The sequence below is a fragment of the Aquarana catesbeiana genome, linkage group LG05 (assembly GCF_042186555.1).
Source record: "Aquarana catesbeiana isolate 2022-GZ linkage group LG05, ASM4218655v1, whole genome shotgun sequence".
In the NCBI taxonomy this organism is placed as follows: domain Eukaryota; kingdom Metazoa; phylum Chordata; class Amphibia; order Anura; family Ranidae; genus Aquarana; species Aquarana catesbeiana.
Window position 1 is genome coordinate 432208238 of NC_133328.1, and position 17179 is coordinate 432225416.

At 39.7% G+C, this 17179-nt stretch overlaps 1 protein-coding gene across 3 annotated transcripts in view; it reads left to right on the forward strand.

The window, feature by feature from the left end:
- The window catches only part of NETO1 (neuropilin and tolloid like 1), a 265344-nt gene extending 257808 nt beyond the window's left edge, over positions 1-7536 (forward strand). Inside the window, exon 11 of one of the 3 annotated variants that reach the window (XM_073631261.1) lies at positions 5187-7536. The gene's annotated coding sequence lies outside the window, so the exon portion shown is untranslated. Of the gene's footprint in view, positions 1-5152 lie in introns of all 3 variants that reach the window. The other 2 variants (XM_073631260.1, XM_073631262.1) reach the window with 2 other exon arrangements.
- Positions 7537-17179: the final 9643 nt, after the last annotated feature.

Sequence of the window (17179 nt, forward strand, 5' to 3'; positions counted from 1 at the left end):
ATGCCTTAATACAGTGGTTCTCAACCTTTCTAGTGCCGTGACCCCTTGATAAAATTTCCCAAGTTGTGGGGACCCCTAACATTAAAATTATTTTAGCGTGGGTTGTCAGCACCCAAAGCAAGACAAGTAATTTGCGCCCCTAACCCACAGACATTTAGCGCTCCCTGAGTCCCTTCCACTCTTACAGTATTAAAACCCTTTCTGGTACATTACATCTTTTTCTTTGTTTTTCTTTCCCCTTTATCTCTCTCTATGCCAATTTCTTGCCCCCCATCCCTCTCTAGCCCTCTTTCTTGTTCTCTTATTATTTCTCTCCCTTTTTCTTTGTTCCTTCCCCTCCATGTATTTTCTATTTGTATTCCTTCTCTTACTCCTTGGTGGGGGTGGGGGGGTGGTTTGTGTGGCAGTGCTGGTGGGGAGTTCTGATCAGCCAACTTAGGTGCTCTTGATCAAGGTCATCTGCTGATCTGAGAACTGTAGTGGGGACTTTTAATGGCAACTATAATCACAGGTAGTGTTACTCACTGTGACTCCGGCTTCGCTGTGTCTTCGACTTTGTGGTGTCCCACAGCAGTGACAAAGATGCCGAATCAGGAGATAGGGTCTCCTCCAGCCCCTCCCACTTCATTCCTCACCAGTCAGCTGACCTCTAGTCTCTGCCCCCAGCCATGCTGTGACCTGAAGGGGCGGCTGAGAAGAGGCTGAGTGGGCTGCCATGGGCTCCAGGAACAGCCCAGCTGGGAGGCTGCAAAAAGGCTGGGAGAGCAGTGCGGGCTTCAGGAACAGCCCAGGATTCGGTGACCCCTGGCAAATCGTCATTTGACCCCCAGGTTGAGAACCACTGCCTTAATGGAATCCCACTAATGTTTTCCACGCTGTCACCATAGTAGAACTCACACTCCATATAATTCCTTAGAATATTCAGCCACCCAATGTTAATATCTGGACATGATATACACAAGTCCATATTGTTATACACAAGTTCATATTGTTGTATTCTATGTCAAGTTGACCAGGTGCATAAGGAATCTTGAATAATATTACTGTTTCCATGTGGTGTTGGTGGGGGTCAACAGCCACACTGCATCAGCATGTGTCATTTACACTTGTAATCTTTTTCAGGAGGCCTACTATTGTCAAATAGTTCATATTTCAAATTTGACCTATGTACCACCACTTAAATTGCCCTTTAATCTCACTAAACCATATACCTTCAGTTCTAAATTCCTCATAATTTAAAGGAACATACCTAATTTGAATTCTTGATTAAGCCCTTAGGGTGAAGAGCTGAGCATTTATAAATTAAAACACTTGCTTTCTGTAACCACCATTGATCAAAACTCCTCTTCTTTGGCTTACATTAGGATGCAAAATGTCCTTCATTTTTAACCCTTTTGGGGATTTTGTTCAGATGTCATACAATATATACCACAACTGGACTTCCTGTATCTGGGCCCTCAATCTTCTTTGTTTTCCACATGTATTTTAAGCCCCAAGCCCATATTACTTAATAGACCACCGAGTAGTTGAACAAATTATGAAACCATCAATCATATAATGCATAGAATTTCTACAATTAGAAAATGTATTTCATACAGTACTTTCACCTATCTACAAATTTGGCAGCTGCCACATCTAATCATGCCCTTCAAACTGCATTTAGTTTTACTTCTTCCAGCCCCAGATTCACTTCTTAGTAAACATCCCACAAATTCAAACCTCTCTTAGCAGTCAAAGCTGGATAGGGTCCCGCAATCTCTTTTTTCAGGCGTCTAATATCAGAACATGCCAAACAATGTTTAAAGTTTCCTTAACTCCATTCCAAAGGGCATAGAGAATTGGGCAATACCATGGGGGACCACGTACCAATGAAAAATAGAACACCACAAGGGGACTTTCAAAGTGCATACATAATTCGATAAGATCAAGGAATTTACAAACACAAATGAACATAAAAAATCTATTAAACTTTACTCAAAATATAAATAAAATAAATAATTAAAATGAAATAGTGAAAAAGTGAAAAATCGAATTGTGAAAAAGTGCATAAAAATTTGCAATTGTACTCTGCAAGAGCAGTTGCTCCAGAGCTTAGTAAATGAGTAAAAGCTCTGCTGACTTCCATCATCCAATCATATGCAAACAAAAATGATGTTTTTTAAATTTTCCTTGCATGTGATGGGTATTCTTTGCAAAGTGAAGCTTGCTGACCTGACACCAGAACCCCCTGTATTTTCAAGTTGTTTCTGTGACACCTATCTTCTAGGTTTGCAACTTTAGATTTTTAGCCATGCTAGTTTCTCTTCATGTGCAGAGTGAGCCTCGACTACAGTGTTAAAGGATTCTGCATAATCGCACATCTTATCTTCTACATGGTCCACTCTGTCCCCTAAGTCTTGTATGCCAGCTTGAATACGGTGGAAGCATGATTTCATATTGTGTTGTAGTAACTCTTTTAGTGAAGTCACCATTCTTTTCAGCATAGTGTCTGACACTGGGAGATCTGAAGTGCCAAATGAAGCAAAGGGATCTGTATGGGGCTGGGGTGCAGGTGGCCCTGCAGTCTGAGCACTCACCTCCATGTCTTGTGACTCTGGTACACCATCAGATAATTTGCTCTTTGGCCTCGATTTTACTGGGCTCCTCATGGAGGGTGTAAAAACTCCTGACTGTCTGGGAGCATAGTTGATGCCACCCAGGGAGAGTATGAGGTCCTGCAATGTGATCTGAGGCAGCCCTGGTCCTCTGCTGGGATCCACCACCGGAGCCATTTTGGCGAAGACCAGCAGGGAGTGTGGGAAAAAGTCATCCAGCTTATGAAGAGGGCCTTCTGCGGGGCATAGCTGAGGGTTGCCCGAGGCTGTCTGGGTGTTTTGGGGCTCCTGGAGTTGCTGTATTCTCCGGTGACTAAGTTGAGCTCTGTATTCAGGCGGCCATTGAGCAGCACGGTCGCCACGTTCCCGACAAGTTAGCAAACTGTAAACAAATTGTATCATTAGTAACAATAGTTGAAAGACACTGGGAGGTTGATTTACTAAAGGAAAATATACTGTGCACTGCAAATGCACTTTCAATGCATTTGCTCTAGATCGGAGGGGAAACTCGGAAATGAGGGGAGGCTCTTTTTCTAACCAATCTAGGCATTAGGGATCAAATGACCAAAACCCAGGAAGGTGTGTACATTGTCCATGAAACTTTTTGAATGAGTTTTGAATTTGCATTATCACATATGGCCATTAATTTAGGCAACTGTAAAACAATATGAGGCAACCCTAAGTAACTAAAAAGTAGACAGAAGTGTGTATCATAATGTGAAGATGGCACTCTCAACCTCATTTTGAACAGAAATTTCCCAGGTCAGAAAAATTTGACAGTGTCCCTTTACTGGACTTTTATAAGTTTTATCTTTCCAAAGAAAAATATCCTACTCTTCACAATCACATCTTATTCATGTCATTGGTTTTCTGCAGTGCCTATATTTGCGAGCAACTCTTTTCAAGGATGAAGCATACGAAGGGCAAAATTAGAACCAAAATATCTGATGAGCAGCTTGAGAATTTATTGAGAACTGCTGCTACATCCATGGAACCAGATATTGATACATTCATTTATCAAAAATAGTGTTAAATAAAGCGCGTGTTTTATGTTGCCCTCTTTTACTTTTATAAGAAAAAAATATTATAAAAAATTACATTTTATTACTCAGATAGGTACAGTGGGGTTGATTTACTAAAACTAGAGAGAGCACAATATTTTGCAGCTCTGCACAGAAACCAATCACTTCCAGTTTTTGTCAAAGCTTAATTGAACAAGCCAAAGATAGAAGTTGATTGGCTACTATGGAAAGCTGCACAGGATTTTGCATTCTCCAGTTTTAGTAAAACAACCCTTATATCTATATCAGTGATCATTAACTTGTGATCTGCACAACCTTTTCTGCTCACCAGCTATCCTTATCGATAGTTGTTATGTGTGACCCAAAACAGTTCCTCTTATTCCAATGTGGCCCAGGAAGGTCAAAAGGTTGGACACCCCTGTTCTAGAGGATGTCGCTGAGCCAACATCCACCCAATTGCAAGAGCATAGAAGTGGATGTAGGTGTTCAATCTAAAAGAAGATTGATTTTTTTTTTTACAGTGCAGATACCAACATCTTATTGCACAGAAAAAAAAATCTTTATTTGATAAACATCAGACATGATATACTGTAGCTCTTATGCCTATTCTCCTTAGAAGATGCATGTCTCACCTGCCTCCTGGAATGGGCATGTGTGATACCAAATGTTTTTGTTATTTTCTTTTATATTTCAGTAGACAATTGTCATGAATGTAATTTTATCACACCAGGATTCATTGAATATGATAGGTTTTGGTTCTGATAAAAAAATTTTTTAAATGGTGCTTGAATAAAAGTTTCTGGATTATTGCTTTTTCTGATGTGCAGATCACCAAGGGCTAAGCAGGGTTTATGATCCTGTAGACGTTTTGTTTATTCAACTTGGTCTGCTGGTTGTTTTCTAATGTGGGGGTGTTCAGTCTGATGATATTTATGCTGACTTGTGCAGTTTGGAAAAAAAGGGTAGTGCTGAGTTCAGTATGTTCCCCCATCATTCTTTTTCAGTTGTAGTTCAAGGAATGTCAATATTGTCACACATAACTTCTGAATTATCATTTTTATGATGGCATGTGTGACATCCTTTTTTATGTTTGTGCATTCTTTTATTGCTTCTACTAATCAGATATTAATATGTACATTTTTCTCATGCTTGATAGATAAAATGTATTTAATAATATTTAAAAAGTAAATAAAACATATTTTTGTTTGGCAAGGGTTGTTACGATTTTCATAGATAAAAAAATACATAATTTTATTAACATTAAATAATGTTTTTGCATGCACTTGTGACAAATAGTGACAATTGTAATTGTATCTATCTTTCTTAAATACATTTTAGACTGTCTTCATGTTTATAAATAATGGAATATAAAAAAAAAAAAAAAAATCTTTGTCACTTTAGTTACCATGTTATTGATTGGGCTTCATCATTTTTCACTGGCTGCATGTTTTATGTAAAAATTGTGATTGTACAGTATTTCTGTAGAATAGCAATTAGTATGTGTTAACATGATTATTTTTGTTTTTGCTTTTTTAGGGAGAAGTGTTTTAATTATATGTTTTGCTTTCAGAGAAGAACTTTTTGGTACTCTAGGAGACAAAGTATGCTCTTTAGAAAGTTATCACATCCATCTTCAGAGAGTGGACTCTGTTCTAATCTCATTCCACTGCCTTGTAACACATAATAGGACTTTCAGACACTCCTACCCTCAATATGAAGATTCTGCTACTTCAATGACATTTGTTGTAATTTGGTTGCTGGCCACCAAGTGCTCCTTAGTTTTTAAATACATTTTGAAATTTACTGGATACTTGAAGAAGAATCTAGTTACTGATTGCAGATACCCCAGCATTATTTGGTATCTTTCTTTAATGAGCTGAAATTTAATTTTATGTTTTATTAAACAAAACTGATGTGAAGCAAAATATGATTAATTTCTCTTAATAAACTTTATTAATTTGTATGTAATTTTCATCTTACTAATTCCTTGAAATAAATATTCATGGTTTTTAAAACAAATTATTTAAATAAAATGAATAGTACAAAATCCACGTACGATTGGAACAATAAAAAACTTCACACAAATAAAAATATTTCATTTTTTTTTTTCTGAATGGCAATAAGATATTTATCTTCTGTCTTCATTTATGTTAATTTATTTTAGTCATTGATGCTCTTTTTGGTTTATTACTTTTCCGGCATCTGTTAAGTCAAAAAAATTGGCATTCTGTATACAGGTTACTTGGGTAGTTATAATTTGTGGAAATTATTTTCACTCTAGGAATTCTAAATCTAGGTAAGTTAATCTTTCTTATTAAAACTATACAATAAGCATGCACTATAATTTATTATTATTAATCATTTGACTCCCTTTTTAATTGCTTGCAAATGGTACTTTTTGATATATTAGTACATCAACCAATGTATAGAATTTCCTAGAAATAAATCATAATGTTTATATTTACAAAATTAACAAACATATTAAACTGAAAAACAAGTTGAAGAATTATTTGGAATTCTTATGTACCCAATAATTTAATATCGACATCAAATAGATAAGGCTTGAAAGCCAGGAAGTAATATATACGAGTATTCCATTTTTAGTTTATTTTCATGTGATGGAAATGTAAGCATATTTTTCAAGAAGAAATTTTCCATGGATCTGTGTTAAGAACTGGAGTGAAGTAAAAAAATAATTTTGATTTGTATGTTATTTTTTTAAGTAAACTAATAAAATATATTGTATCTCACAACATCTATTAAAATATACTTCAAAAATATATTGCTGCTTGTCTGAATAACTTTAATCCCTTAACACTAAAATAATTAATAAAATAGTAACATAGATTATAATTATTATTCCACTTAGTAATTCTAAAATATTGATATTACTATACTATATGTTTCCAAAGTAATTTTACTTATATTGAATTGGAACTGTTTGAGACTTGGGCTGCCCTAACTCCCTGCTGTACCATTGATTGGGATCACAGGACCTATTCATTTTCAGTGTGCAAAGGCTTGCAGTTATAACATTCTTATGCAGCATGAGTAATGATAACCCCTTTCCACTGGGCCAGATCTAGCATGGTTATGCTCATAATGTCTATGAAGCTTATGTTAATTATTCTAGCATTTTTTTTTTTTTTTAAAGCATAATCAGAGAGACATATCTGTGTACATTTTTAACTGACAACTATGCAATCTGTTATGGGCTGCATTCAAACTTTGTCTTGTGAAATCCTTAAATATTAAGGCTTCATGCACACTGGCTTAAAAATCGCTGCTAGTACGGGAGTTTTGTGTTTTGCCTGTAGAAGCAGCTCAATGTTATCTTATGTGTCCATGCACATTAGGATGATTACAGGCATATTTTAAGCTCAATGTTTAGAAGCAGGAAAAAAAAACCTTCCGGTTTGCATTTCTAATTGGAGCTTTCTGGCTGAAAAACACGACACTCGCCTAAACTCTGTACAAAAAACGCTCTATATGAGCATTTTTTTTTTCTGCCAGGGGGACGAGTTTTTTTTAAAGCCCAGTGTGCATGGAGCCTAAATATAAATAATGATATTGCTGAGTAGCATCAGTATACAAGTATATTTAATAAATAAAGTTGCTTGCATTTTTAAGAAGTCATGATATAACTAATTTCTCATGAAGAATATATATTATAGAGTTTTTACTTTATTATTTCCATACATGGATTCCAATGCAACTGAAAGTGTACGATCTAAATAATTTACTGTTATCTACCTAACACTGTTTTAATAATAAACAATTGCATCAGTAAAAAGGAATGGTTATACACATTAGTTGGCAAATAAAATGAATCTGTATCCATAATGCATAAAATAAAAGTATCTTATTTTTTTCATTCTTTGGAGGTTGATCCTTTAAGATTAAGGTTAACAGGCCATTACACCATTTACTGTAAGATATAAGTATCAAAATATTTGGTTGGTGAAATTCATTAATATACAGTATATAAGGCCAGAATGTATAATCCACAGTTTACATTTTCCAATAAAGAGATATCCAAGAACAAGAAGGCTCAGATGTACTTAGATTTACACTTTAGTTTCTGTCAATTCAGAAAAAACATTGCTTGATTAGTACATGTGTTTTTTTCTTTAACATTATTAACCACTTAAGGACTGGAAGGATTTGCCCCCTTAATGACCAGGCCATTTTTTGCGATACGGCACTGCGTCACTTTAACTGACAATTGTGCAGCCGCGCGATGCTGTACCCAAACAAAATTGATGTCCCTTTTTCCCCACAAATAGAGCTTTCTTTTGGTGGTATTTGATCACCCCTGTGTTTTTTTTTTTTGCGCTATAAACAAAAAAAGAGTGACAATTTTGAAAAAAAAACAATACTTTTTGCTATAATAAATATTCCCATAAAAAATAAAAAATTTCTTCATCAGTTTAGGCCGATATATTCTTCTACATATTTTGGTAAAAAAATAAAAATAAATCACAATATATTGATTGGTTGGGGATGGGACTGCCTGGAGGAGGAGACAGATCGCTGTTCCTAATCTTTAGGTGCAGCAGATCTGTCTCTCCTCACCCTGAGAGAATGGAGATCTGTCTGTTTACATTCTGTCTCTGTCTCTGCCATGAGCGATCGCATGTGTGGCCGGCAGGCATGCCAACCACGCGCATCGGCTCCAGTGCCACGCCACGCGCACACGCCCCCTACAGCTTTTAAAGCGGCCGACATACAGGAATGGTGATTCGTCCAGGAGAGCCAACCTGCCGCCGTATAACTGCGGTGGCTGGTCCTTAAGAGGTTAATGTAATCATTTTAAATGTTACTAAATGTCTTTGCATTCTTAAACTCTGTTTTCATTTTTTCAAATGCCAAAAAAATAAGCCATATAATTTAAAAAATGCCTTGGACTCAAAAGGATGGGAAGCAGACCTAGTGCCCAAAAACAGGAGAAGGAAAAGGGACCTATGTTTGGATACACTTATCTTCCCGTTACAGCCCCATTCCAGATAAAGTACCAGCACACATTCAATTGTACTTTGTTGCCCACAGGTCCTGGTGTGTGGCATAATCCTTCTAATACCCATGGCCAGCAAGAATACTAGCATCTAGATTGTGCAAGTGAAGGAGTGCAAGTGTAAACAGAAACTAGACAGGAAATGCGTACAAGCATTCGAAGACTAACTGACACTAGGTTTGGAAAATGAATTTTAAAAAAGCACAATAAAACAAGATTAGAGACTTGAGAGGTTAACTGGGAGCAGCAGTATAAGACAAATAAATACTAAAACAATAAGATAGACACAGAGACAAACATACTGTAGAAAATATGAGTTGGTCTCAAAGCACAAAAGGCAGCAGGGCTGCCATCGGGGGTGAACAGCCCATACACATGTAGGGGCCTGAGCCTCCTGAGGGGCCCAACAGTGTTGCCATACAATCAGTAAATTCCCTGTTCTAGGTGCCCCTGCCGCTGCCCACAGTCCATGGCTGTCAAATGACTGGCATCTAGCAACCAGCGGAGTGTATGCAGAGGTCCCAGAATTCAGAGTGGAGGAGTAAATTCACCCTTTAGACCTGACCTGCATCGTGGACCATGTCTGGGAACTAAGAGATAGGTGAGCTGCTGGCCGTGGCTTCACCCCCTTCTCTCGGTGCTCAGAGCTCTCCTCCTTCCACCATTGTCTCTACTGTGTGTGCAGACAACACAGAGGAGCCCATCGTTACCCTGAGTGCTGCCTGCCAGGAGAGGAGCCTGCTGCTGACTGGCTAATTAAGAATGCAGGGTTTAACCCTGTGCTACCCACGTGAAAGCTGGCTGAGGCTATAATTAGGAGTCCAGCTTTAACCTCGTGCTGCCTTCGGGGGGGGGGGGGGGACACAACTCATTGGTTAATTAGGATCCAGTGGGTCTTTTTTTTAATTACTTCACCGTTCTGAGTGGGCATACACGAACGCCCCCCTAAAACGGGTGCCCACGTGCAGCGCGATCCTGTGATGCTGCGATTATCTGATATAGCCAAGCACAGATCGAGATATGGGCGCTGTAATTGGCCCTCTTGATCAGGTGATGGCTTTGTCCAATCACAGCCTTCACAGGATAAACAGAGACACGTATCTCTGTGACAGTTCTCCCCGCTGAGCTCAGTGAGAGCTCAGTGTGGGGGGAGGGGTTGAGGGAAGGAAGCTGTAGCCTCTGCGACAGCTCTGTGTGTAAGGATGATTTTACATACAGAGCTGTCATAGATCACACAGACTGCAGCCATCCCCACACATAGTACACCAAGCACCACTGTCCCTGTCAAAACGAGCATCTGTTACAGTGTCCCATCACATCTGTACCAGTGCACAAAACATCTGTCACAGTGCCCCATGAACATCTATACCAGTGCACAAAACATCTGCTATAGTGCAATAGTGCTCCATTGTGATATCAACATCTGTCAGTGTCCGCCTGTGAACGATCTGTCATAGTGTACAGGTACACAAAAACATCCGTCAGTGTACCAGTGTCCCACCAATAAATAAATAAAAAATCTAAAGTATCCCCGCCCTCCTGCTCACGTGCAAAGGTGAACACACACATTGGTCCCGTACACATACGCAAAGGGCGATCGCACCACACATGTGAGGTATCGCTGTGAATGTCAGAATGAGAGCAATAATTCTAGCACCAGACCTCCTGTGTAACTCTAAACTGGTAACCAATTAATTGATGTTATGAAGGTGCGCTGGCTCTATAAAAAGTAGGGAAAACCACAGCGAACACTACAGAAAAAAAAATATCAGCCTGTGTAAGAAAAGAAAGGGGGTGTAAATATACACAATGTGTAATTACCCAATGAAAACACAATATATAAAAGTTAAAACAATTAGAAACAGGTGTGTGAGCAAGATTGAAATGAATAGTGTGTGATCAAGATTGGATTGGAATAACACATGAAGATTTACAAAATATCTGATGCCTGTGTATACACAACAAAAAATGAAAATACAACATGTATATGATCTGAATTTTAAAAACCATCAAAAGGGTAAAGAGTTATGAGCAGTCTCTCTCAGGTGCTGAAAAGACAATGAAAAAACTAAATGGGATTCAACTGAGTTGAAAGACAAAACTAATTGTCTCATAAATCCCAAATTGAACAGATGCCAATCCCAAGGTGTATGGACACTTCAATATGAAAACATTACCGTGCTTAAAAATGATAAGATTAGCTGCTTACCAGACCAACAGAGGTCGCGGAGCATGTGTGCTGATCCTCAGCTCATGGATGCATTCCTTTACCAAATTGCAGAGATTTGCGATGAACAACAGCTCCCAGCAGACTGTGGCTGATGGAATGGGTTCCTCTGTGCCTCCAGAGGAAGGTAAAGAAATGTAGCAGTATACATTTTGGTCAAAATTTATGAAGAAAAATTACCTATTTGCAAAATTTTACAGCAGAAACTAAGAAAAACGCATTTTAATTCTCATTCAAATTGTGACAGCACTGAAAGCTGAAAATTAGCCTGGGCAGGAAGGGGGTGAAAGTGCCCAGTATTGAGGTGGTTAAACAATTTTATTGTCACATGCAAATAATTATACAATAAACATATGAAAATTTACCTAATTGTAAATACATGTCAAGTATACTGGAAAACAAATTTATACTGAAAAAATATAGAATCAAGACTCCTGAACCAAATACATTTCCCATGTTATCCTATTTGCATATAATAAATGGACGTGATCTGACACACACACTATATAAAACACATGACGGCCTCCATCCTTGATTTGGTAGGTAGAAAGGAAGAGTTGGTGGGACTTTAAATGAGGGAATGCCATGTCAGGAGAAAATAACAACATAGAAATGAATTACAGTACATGATTTAATTTATTAAAATCTAGAATACATATCAGATATTTTGTATCAAATAGTTAGGTAGTCACAAGACTTACACTAAATATGCTGCTCATAGCATGCAATACAGATAGAAAATAGACATGGCAAATATACATGGTATAATAAATCAAAAAACATATGTAATAGAGACAAGTAACTGTTGGCATCTAGTGGCACTCAACGCGTTTCCTGGCATTACAGCCATTCATCAGGAATGTTGTGAAGTAATATACTGGGAAGGAAATGAACAGGGGTTAATGATAATGCCCTAAGACTAAGAGAGGACAGAGGGATTATATCCCAACAAGGTGGAGATAGATTGGAATACTTACTACACAGGCTCAAGGCCAGGTCCGGTATCCGCCAAGGAAGACGGGGGTAACAGGCATGGTGTCTTCCCCGGGGTTGAGACAGGGGAACCCTCCAAGGATGGAGAACAGCTCCCAGAGCCCAACACAGTGGTCACAGCATGATTCAATAGACTATGTGTGCACGAAAAGTGCATAGTGTTCCTACAAAAAAATGTGTCAAAGAGGGATTAATTAAATGTGTAAAAGTGTAAAGATAATGTGGCAAAATGTCTCTGTGTTCCCACAAGGGGACTACATGAGGGGGTGTATGTGAAATAAAACCAAGTAGAGGGAAGAAAAAAACATATAACTGATAATATACAGTACGTATATGTATAAAAGTGGGCAAATACCCACTAAACACAAAGAAAAAGAAAAAAGGAAATCACAAAAATATATCAGTGAAAAATAAACAAACCCAAGAACCTTACCGGAGTGAAGCCCCCCCCCCCCATCCCACTTTTGAGTCCAGGGTTTATTAACACCTTATATCAAACAAATGCTAGAATAGGACCTCATGAACCATACCCCAGTGCCCAACTGTTCCCATGTAGCTAACATATTAGAATCTACCCTTGATCTATTTACAGGTTTTCGGCCACTGTGTCAGAGGAATCCACCCACTTATACCATATCTTCCTAAATTTCTTTGGGCATCCTCTAGCCTCATATGTCATCTCATAAAATGTGATATCAGAGTTAACTAGTTTCTTTCAAGCTATCAATTCAAAAGTAGTAGTACATATAAAGTTTATCGCTAGTCATTTTCTGAAATAAAAGTACAGCCTCAAGAAAAGCTTAGTTGCATTATCCATCGCTTCATCTTCTAGCACACCTAAAAGACAAACCAGAGGACCGCATTTGTTTGGCAAATCAGTTTAATCCTGTACTGCCCATGTGCTATACAGCCCATCTTTTAGGCTAGACAGAGACCCATGGTTTAGCCCTGTGCTGCCCTGGGAGTGGAAACTAGGACTATAATCAGGACCCCAATGTTAACAATGTTAACCCTGTGCTGCTTATATATATATATATATATATATATATATATATATATATATATATATATATATATATATATATATATATATATATATATATATTTTTTTTTTTTTTTTTTTTTTTATTATATATATTATATATATATATCACCCTCTAAAGCTAGAAGTGTAAATAGTTTTTTTTCTAGTGCAGGTAAATTTATGCAGGCTTGGCTGGGAGCCAAAAAAAAAAAAAAAAAAAAAGCCAAGCCTGTCTATGTTTTTGTCCTGGGTTGGGCAGAAATCCAGGGAGAGCTGGATGACTCACAGGCAGCATCACCCCCTTACTTCTCGAATGTTCGAGGAGTGGGAGGGGAGTTAAGGTGGAGTTGCCTTTAGTATTCTGAGGGCCCTGACCGATCCCCAACTTGGATTTGCAGGGGACAGGCCCCCTCAAATACTCAGGGTAAGCCCAGCTGGGGAGGAGTTGTGTTCAGGTGGAAGCTGGAGATGGTGTGTTAGGCTGTCGTGGCTATTCCTTTGAGGGAACTCCCTAGCCTGGGGGGGGAACCTTGGGCCTGAACAAGGATGTGGACGGGACCTTCCTAAAACCATGGAGGTGTCCTGGACAGGAGGCACAGGAGCAAGGAGGACAGTGGAAGAACACTGTCAGGCAAGTTTCCAGGAGGAACAAGGAACAGCCAAGAGGGCAGATGAGTGACAAACAGTCAGGAGGACTGGGAGGCACGCCTGAGAGGACTGGGACAGAGCAGTCTGGGATAGGTGCAGAGCCAGTAAGGAGGACCGTGGTGGCACGGACAGTGGAAAAAGCAGTAGCCAAATGTGGGACAGCTAGCCCTAAGGACTACCTATTTTTGCTACACCATAGGGGGCCCGCAGTCCTTGCCTGCAAAGGGCATTTGCTTTGGGCTTGGCTGTGTCAGGGTCAGGCCCCAAACACAGTGCTAGCTGGTCCTGGGAGTGATAGCCTGCACGCAAGTGTATGTGCTGGAGGTGAAAAAAAGAGGTAGTATACACCAGAGGTGAATATAATTCAGTCCCAAAAAAATGACATGCCATATGTGGCATGTCAGGGGGTCACCAGCACTTAAAGCGGAAGTTCTATTTTTGGGTGGAACTCTGCTTTAACACTATAAGTATATTTCAACAAAGATACAAAAAAGTATAACTTTAACTACAAAACATACAATAAACTTAGCCATAACAGATATCATGTACTAATAATCCCATTATTATTCTGTCCCAAGGATACAAGCCTTCCTTATTCCATCAACTCAGATCCTGTTCATTATTCATATCATAAAAGAAGAGCATACAATTGTGTATAATAAATGAATAGTCAATTTCTATGTCCAAAATAAAGAGTATTTACAGAAACAAAGATCATAGTCTCTATTCAAGCCATGGGGATGTAGTGTTTTTAATTGGTTAATCCACCATACCTCCCTTTGTTATAGTTTTTGAATCCTGTCACCCCCTTTCTCCTGTCCCTTGTTATTTCTTCTAAAATCATGAACCTCAATTCACTGTCTCTATTATTGTGTTCCATAAAATATTTTGGTACTGGTAAACCTGGGTGTTTGCCTCAAATAGAGCTGCGATGTACCACATAAGTGGATTGACAGGTGTGAAATTCTCTGATCATATATTTTTGACCACTGCTTGGATGCATAAAACTTAGTGTATACAATTTAAACATGGAAAACATCCTTTTCTTTGTCTTCCGCCAAAAAGGCTGTTTTAACCTCTTGTTTATCCTAAAATCAGAGTGTACACTGCAAGACATATTAGCGCACTCTGATTTTAGGACAGACAAGAGGTTAAAACAAACTTTTTGGCGGAGACAAAGAAATGGATGTTTTCCACATTTAAATTGTATACACTGTAACTTCTTCAGATCCGCGCTATAGCCGAATGACGGCTACAGCGTGGACCTGTTTTGCCGGGAGTACGTCTATTGACGTCCTCCCGTGCCCGAGCAGCCTGCGCGTCGCGCTCTGTGATTAGCGAGTCTATGAGACTCGCTGGATCACAGATCGGAGTAAGGGGTCGATCCTGAACCCTTACCACGTGATCAGCTGTCAGCCAATGACAGCTGATCATGTGATGTAAACAGAGCCGGTAATCGGCTATTTTTTCTCCTCTCGCTGACAGCGTGAGGAGAAAAAAAAGCTGATCACCAGCGGCCATGAGACGGACATCAGTCCCGATCATGGAGAGCTGCCGCCAGCCTCAGTGCCCACCTGTGCCACCTGCCAGTGCCACCTAACATTAGACAACAGCGCCACCTACCAGTGCCCACCAGCGCCATCCATCAGTGCCCACAGTGCCACCCATCAGTACCCACAGTGTCACCTATCAGTGCCCACAGTGCCACCTATCAGTTTCTCATCAACAGTGCTGCACATCAGTGCCACCTATCAGTACCCATCAGTGTCACCTATCAGTGCCCATAAGTTGTATCTATCAGTGGTACCTATCAGTGCCTATCAGTGCCACCCATCAGTGCCATCTTATCAGTGGCCATCAGCGCCGCCCTATCTGTGCCCATCAGTACTGCCTTATCTGTCCCCATCAGTGCAGCCTATCAGTGCCCACCAGTGCCGCCTCATCAGCGCATATCAATGAAGGAGAAAAATTACCTGTTTGCAAAATTTTATAGCAAACTATAACTGTGTGCAGCAGACTGAGAGGATGAGCTCACAGTGCCTCTCACTTCTTGTTAGAGGCACTGAGCTTAATGGACAGCTTGGAGCCTTGGACCAATGGTAAAGTACCATTGGCCCCAGCTGTCCAATAAAAATGCTGCAGTGGAGGCTCTCCTCTCACTGCAGGGTCATAGAAGGGGGCATGTGCCTAAAAGACAAATGCTCCCTTCCAGCCCAGCCCTCTTAATTAGAAGGAAAAAACATGGGTTTATGGGTATAAGATTTACCCATAATCCCATGTTTTTCTCACACAATTAAGATGGAGAATGAGAATCTGCTGCTGCTGAAAAGGTACTGTTTTAACCACCTCAATACAAGGCACTTACACCCCCTTCCTGCCCAGGCCATTTTTCAGCTTTCAGCGCTGTCACAATTTGAATGACAATTGCATGGTCATGCTACACTGTAACCATGTGAAATTGTTATAATTTTCTTCACACAAATAAAGCTTTCTTTTGGTGGTATTTAATCACTCCTGGGTTTTTTTTTTTTTTAGGAAGAAATAAAAGACCATAAATTTTGAAAAAAAAAAAAAGTTTCTTAGTTTCTGTCAATAAATTTAGTAAATAAGTAATTTTTCTCCTTCACAGATGGGTGCTGATGAGATGGCACTGATGGGCACTGATTGGCTGCACTGATGGGCACTGATGAGGTGGCACTTATGGGCACTGATGAGGAGGCACGAATATGCCGCACTTATGGGCACTGATAGGCAGCACCGATGGGTGGCACTGGTGGGCACTTGGCACAGATAGGCGGCACAGATAGGTTGGCATTGATGCACAGCAGTGATGAGCATTGATGGGCAGCACTGATAGCCAGCACTGACTGGCATCACTAATGGCCACTGATTTCTGGCACTTGTGGGCACTGGTTGCTGGGACTTGTGGGCACTGGTTGGCATTGATTGCTGGCAGTGGTGGGCAATCATTGCTGGCACTGGTGGGCACTTAATTGTAATCAGGGCACTGATGATCAGTGCCCTGATTACATATCTAGCTGTCCCCTGTGAGGAAATGCCACTGATCGTCTCTCCTCTCCTCACACTCTGTCAGTGTGAGGCGAGGAGTGCTGATTACCGGCATCTCCATGTTTACATGTGACCGGCTGTGATTGGACACAGCTGATCACATGGTTAAAGAGCCGCGACTCTTTCCGAAGATCGGGGTCGTGCCGTATCCTAGCAACATGGCATGGCTGCGATTGCCATGTTGCGTGCACCCGGGGGCACGTGAGAGCGGTCGTTCTGGGAAGCCATCATATGACGTCCACGCAGAATAAGAGCCGCACTGCCCAGCCGTCATTTGACAGTGGGCAGGCGGCAAGAGGTTAATCAAGCTAAATCATATATTATTGGGCTATATGTTATAACATAATAATTTATTATTTATGTATTTTACTGTGAAATTACTGGTTTGAAGTTATACCTTTAAACTTTAGTAATTTGTCTGTTAAGCTACCTGCTTGCGTACAGTTTATGAAAATATAGTAAATTACCTTAAAAACAATATATAATTATTTGTATATTACTTACTTATGGTAATTAACCCCTTACCACCCAGGCCAATTCTGACACTTCTCTCCTACATGTAGAAATCATCATGTTTTTGCTAGAAAA